The following is a 6,000-nucleotide window of genomic DNA, read 5'->3' as shown; positions in this document are numbered from 1 at the left end:
TTAGTTTCCTCTTAAAAAAGACTCTTCAACATTTCCTGTAGTGCTGGTTTGGTGGTGATGAACTCCTTTAGCTTTTTCTTATCTGTGAAGCCCTTTATCTGACCTTCAATTCTAAATGATAGCTTTACTGGGTAGAGCAATCTTGGTTGTAGTTCCATGTTTTTCATCACTTTGAATATTTCTTGCCACTCCCTTCTGGCCTACAAAGTTTCTGTTGAGAAATCAGCTGACAGTCATATGGGTGCTCCCTTGTAGGTAACTAACTGCTTTTCTCTTGCTGCTTTTAGGATTCTGTCTTTGTCTTTAACCTTTGCCATTTTAATTATGATGTGTCTTGCTGTGAGCCTCTTTGGGTTCCTCTTGTTTGGGACCCTCTGTGCTTCCTGGACTTGTAAGTCTGTTTCTTTCCCCAAATAGGATAAGTTTTCTGTAATTATTTTTTCAAATAAGTTTTCAATTTCTTGGTCTCTTTCTTCTCCTTATGGTACCCCAATAATACAAATGTTGGGCCTCTTGAAGTTGTCCCAGAGGCTCCTTATACTATCTTCATATTTGTGGATTTTTTCTTTTTGCTCTTCTGGTTGGGTGTTTTTTCTTTCCTCATGTTCCAAATTGCTGATTTGACTCTCAGCGTCCTCTACTCTACTGTTGATTCCCTGTAAATTATTCTTCATTTCATTTTGTGTAGCATTCATTTCAAATTGGTACTTTATTATGTTACCAATTTTCTCAGTTGTTTTTGTAATAATATGCTTGAGCATCCTTATTAACAAAATACTGAACTCTGTATCTGTTAGCTTGCTTGGACCTATTTCATTTAGTTCCTCTTCTAGAGATTTCTTCTGTTCTTTCCTTTGTGACATGTTTCTTTGCCTCCACATTTTGACTGCTTCCAGGTGTTTGTTTCCATGTATTAGGTAGAGCTGCTATGTCTCCTGGAATTTGTAGAGTGGTTTTGCATACTAGGTGTCCTATAGGGTCCAATGGCTCAGCCTCCCCAGTCACCTGAGCTGGGCCTTCTAGGTGTTCCCCTGTGTGGGCTGTGTGCAGTGTCCTGTTGTAGTTGAGCCTTGGTTGCTGTTGGCATCAATGGAAGGAACTGAACCTTAGGCCAATCGGCTGTGAGGACCAGCTGCAGCTACAGCCAGAGAGCTACTGGAGACACCCCTAAGGAGCAAAATTTACTTCAGTGGAGCTTTGGTGTTCACCAAGTATGCCTCTTGAGTATGTCACTCGTGGATGTGGTAGGGATGTAATCTAGCGTGGTCGAGTCTGACCACCAGGTGCACTGTTGCTAGGGTCTCCCAGGAGATGCAAAGTCAGCCTCCTGGGAAGTACAAAGTCAGCCTCTGACAGTGTCTTGCCCAGGGCCACCCAGCATGAGCTACACAGCAAACCATAGTTGGCTGCTACTTGTGCTGGGCTTGGAGGTGTCCAGGAGAGGTCAAGCCATGAACCAATGCAGGCTGCCGCTAATGCCAGGCCTGGGGCCACTTATCAAGCCATATGGGGCATGCTGAGGCCAGCTGCTGCTTGTTTGAGAGATTTTAGGAAAGTCCTAAGCATGAGGCTTGAGAGGCCACTTGCACAGAAAAGCCCGTGGAAATGGCCTGGATGAGCTGCAGGGGGGGAGGGGCGGGGCCTCCGGGAATCACGGGGCGGGGCCAAAGGTGTGAGTCAGGCGCTAGCGATTCAAATATGGCGCCTGCCTGCCGGCTAAGCGGGGAGGACTCGCCAAAGGAGCCATGGCCTCCGCCAGCCCTTCTGCCTGGGAGGAAGCCGCCCTCCGCCTCTCGCCCGGATCTCAGGCAGGTTAGTTCCTCCCCGAGTGTCCCAGGTCCTTTCAGTCTGCTGCCCGGCGCTGGGCTCAGAGGGAGTGTGTCTGAGTGAGTCCGTGCCGGGCCCTTTAAGGGGAGCTGCTGGGGCTCCCGCGGCCTCCGCGACCCTCAGGGACAGTCCCCCTGGTTTCACAGACCCTGCTGGTTTCACAACCCAAAGTTGTGGGGACTTCTCTTCTGGGCCCTGGAGCCCTGGGCTGGGGGCCTGCTGCGGGGCTGGGACCCCTCCCTCCTCCAGGAAACCCCCACCGCCGAGATTCCCTCCGGTGTTTAACCCGAGGCACTGGCTGTGGGCCCGCGGCCGCGTCTCCGGGATCCAGCCCCGACCCGCCCGCGTCTCCGCCCCTCCTCCCTCTCTCGGTGCCCCTTCAGCTCCCTGGCTGTGGGGCTTCTGTGCAGCCGGATCTCAGGAGGCTCTGAGTGCTGGTGGTTCTGTAGTTTAGCTGTGATTGTGATGTGGTTGCGGAGGCGGGGGTGCAGCTGTTACGGCGCCGCCATCCTGTTTCCGTCTGGAGCTTGGTACTGTTGGTCCATTTGCTCAGGCGGCAGAATCAGCGAGTTGGAGGGAGAACGGGTGCTGGCGATATTCCTCTTCTTGAACTGGGTGATGATTACATCGGTATTTTCTTTGTGATACTTAATAGAACTTTGCAAATATGTTTTCTCTACATTCTTTTTCATATATGTGTTATACATTGCAATTACATATAAGGGTGTATAATTATATATGTATATACATATACACACAAATATATGTGTGTGTGCATATATATTCAGAAATTAAAATATGAGAAAACATTACTTTCTCTACTTGAAGTCAACTATCAAGCCCCTATGACAACTGATAAGAGAGTTTTTGGCCTTGACATATAAAGTATCTCAGTATCTTTTAAAAAAAAAAAAATTAGTCTGCATTTGGTAAACTGGATATAGCACCAGCTGTCCTTTCTTCTATGGCCTAGATTACTACCCTTTTAGAGTGGGCAGCATCTCCTCTAAATTAATATTGAACAAATATTTAAAGGATATAATATTTAATCAGTGCTAAAGTAATAGACTTCATAATACACCTATGTGACTCAATTAAGCCTGTATATAAACTGTAAATATGTACCTATTCTATTTCCAAATCAATATTATTTCCTTTGAGAGCAAACTTTATACTTTACTTTCCTTTTTGCTGTTGTTGTTTCCTTCTGGCTAAAATAATATATTCCACTAACTAGGCACTCATTAATTTTTTGTGAATACTAGCCATTGTGATATACCTTTAAGGTAAAGTCTTAATATCTCTATGTTGAATAAAAAGAAAATTAAGTTTAGACAAATGAACTGGACTACCCACAGGCACATAGGTAGAAAATGGCAGAGTTCATATGCAAAGTCTGATTCCATAGCCAAGGCTCTGCCTATCAACTTCCACAGATTAAAAGCTTTTTAGATTAACTTGAAAGTCCATTTAACTCTACATTTTTCCTATAACTCTATGGCTCTCTAAAACAAGAGTAATATTATTTCACAAATCAAATCTTCAGTGTGGTATTTTTACTGTGTATCTGTGAAATGAGGTTAACTGGCAAACTGCAGTCTGAAGGCCAAATCCAGCCAGATGCCTGTTTTTGTCAATAAAGTTTTACTGGACTAGAGTCACTATCCTTCATCTTTGTATTATTTTGGCTGCTTTAGCACTGCAACTGCTGAGATGAAAACTTGCAAAGAGACCTTATGAGCCACAAAGCCTAACCTCTTTACGATCTGGCTCTTTATAGAATATATTTATAGGATATATATGGAATTTTAGAATAAGAATTCCATTATCTTGCAATAATATATATGTGTGTATTCTGAGTTTCCTGGACACAAAAATAAAAAGCAAAACAAAAGATTTTTTTATTACATAACAAAGGAAAAAAGTAACATTTATTTTTTAGAACTAATGCTATATTTGTCTTTTGAATATTTATATGTTAGTTTGAATAGCATAATAGAAAATTGGATCTATTAATCAGGTCCAATCAAGAGATAAAAGAGCCCAGCCAGGCATAGCTCAGTGGTTAAGCATCAACCTAAGATCCAGGAGATAGCCGTTTGATTCTCGGTCAGAGCACATGCCCCCGGTTGTGGGCTCAGTCCCCAGTGGGGGGGGGGGGGCGTGCAGGAGGCAGCCAATCAATGACTCTTTCATCTTTGATGTTTCTATGTCTTTCTCCCTCTGCCTTCCTCTCTCTGAAATCAATAAAAGTATATTTTTAAAAAAAAGAGAGAGAGAGGTAAAAGAAAAACTCATCAGTCTCTGAATGGGTAAAAATAAATGTAAAGAATTTTTAAATATTAGAAGGTAGTTAATTACAAAAAGAAGCAAAAGAGAACTCCTGAAATCCAGGAATAACAGGTACCCATACCAAAATAGCAGCTACTACATCTAGGCTGAGAGAGCACACAATGAAGGAACTGAGAATTAGGAGAAAGGCCTTGTCCCCAAGACTGAAATTTAAACTTCACTGGAATGAACATGGCAACCACAGGAACACACAAGCCTGTGCGTGGCCAAGAAATTTGACAGAATTCCTCCTAGAGCTGGTCTGTGGAAGAGGCCTGCCATTGAAAAGGGTATGAAGAGACCAGACATGGCCTATGAGCTACTTGGAAGTGGTTTATTCTGTAGAATTATAGTCTAAGGATGTTAAGTAAAATATGGAGGACTGGTTGGGACTCAGCAGGAAAGAGCTTTCCTGCCAGCATCACCTTGCAGTTTCACTCCCTGTATTGATGAAGGCTTACATTTTACCAAATGGCAAGGTCCACCAGATTCAGCCACAGTGTCATAAAGGAGGGTGGATGCTGAGCTGAGAGACAGGAAGTTGATAACTGGCACTCCTGTGGAGGAACAAGTTTACAGGGCATACATAAAGGTCTCTTGTGACTCTTTTAAAGAATGGACTCAAGTCATAAGGTTGGATTAGATTCAGAGAAAGCATTTTTCTGGCAGAGGGCTAAATTTTTGAGGTACCGGCTAGCTGCTTCTTACCAATCTAAGTAGATAATACAAGAGCGTTTAGAATATATAGAAGGGTGGGTTGTAAGCATGTTGTTTGGAACAAATACAGTTTTAGTTATAGTTCATTTTTCTCTAGAGAAAAATCATACCTAAAAGGAGAAATTAAAAATGGGGTCTAGGTGTTAAAATAACTATACCAAACAGTGCCCTCTGTTCTGCTTTCACTCAGTGTTATAAGTACTTCTAGGTCCCTTTAAACCCTATCAACCTAGTTCTTTGTGTTCCCAAAGGATATTATACATTTGTTCACAAATAATTTATCTCGATGATGGTGTGTTATCTGCCATTTCTCTCCTCCACTGTTCTAGACAAATGGGGAGAAAATAGCTGCTGAGAATGCTAAAATCATCGTAAGCCACAAGGCATTACCAAAGCAGCCAGCACTTCCAGTGCCAAGGCCAAAATTGCCTATGCAGGAGATGACATGATGTCTATGCTGTTGTCAGAGATGCCAACACACGCCAAAGCATGTCATCTTTCCCTACATTTATTCTGGCCCATTTGCTGGAGAGTGTTACCCACTTGGACTACAATGTTCACCACCACCATGACTTACACATATGCTGTACACCAAGATATATCTTTAACAGAAAGTTACAGACTCAGATCTTTCTTTTTTCTTCGCTCCTCTCATTAGGACTTAAGAGCATGTCCACAAGAGAAAGGATGAGGAAAAATATTCTCTTCCAATGAGATATAAACCAATTTTTAATGCATCTCAACCCGCTCTGCTATTCAGAATTCTTTCCTGTAAAACTCTGGTTTCTTATGCAAAGAAATTCCAGATGAGTCCCTTCTGTTTAACTAAACATACCTAAATCCTCTAGTGATATTTTCTGCTGAAATCTGTGGGTCCCTAATATATAAAAATAGTTTGTTTTCTACCCCAAAATAGAGATTTAATATTGCATTATGTGAATTCTTCTAGTTGCCTTGTAAAAATTATATATATATATATAATATATCATATATCATAATATATATCATATATCATAATATATATATATCATAATATATATATATCATATATCATAATATATATATATATATATATATCTCTCAAGAGTAGAGTTGTTGTTCTGATTTTCCTAATCATTTCCTAAG

This window comes from Miniopterus natalensis, chromosome 6, assembly GCF_054644295.1.
Source record: "Miniopterus natalensis isolate mMinNat1 chromosome 6, mMinNat1.hap1, whole genome shotgun sequence".
NCBI classification, from domain to species: Eukaryota; Metazoa; Chordata; class Mammalia; order Chiroptera; family Miniopteridae; genus Miniopterus; species Miniopterus natalensis.
The sequence above is the reverse complement of the archived record's forward strand: the minus strand, read 5'-3'. Positions refer to the sequence as shown.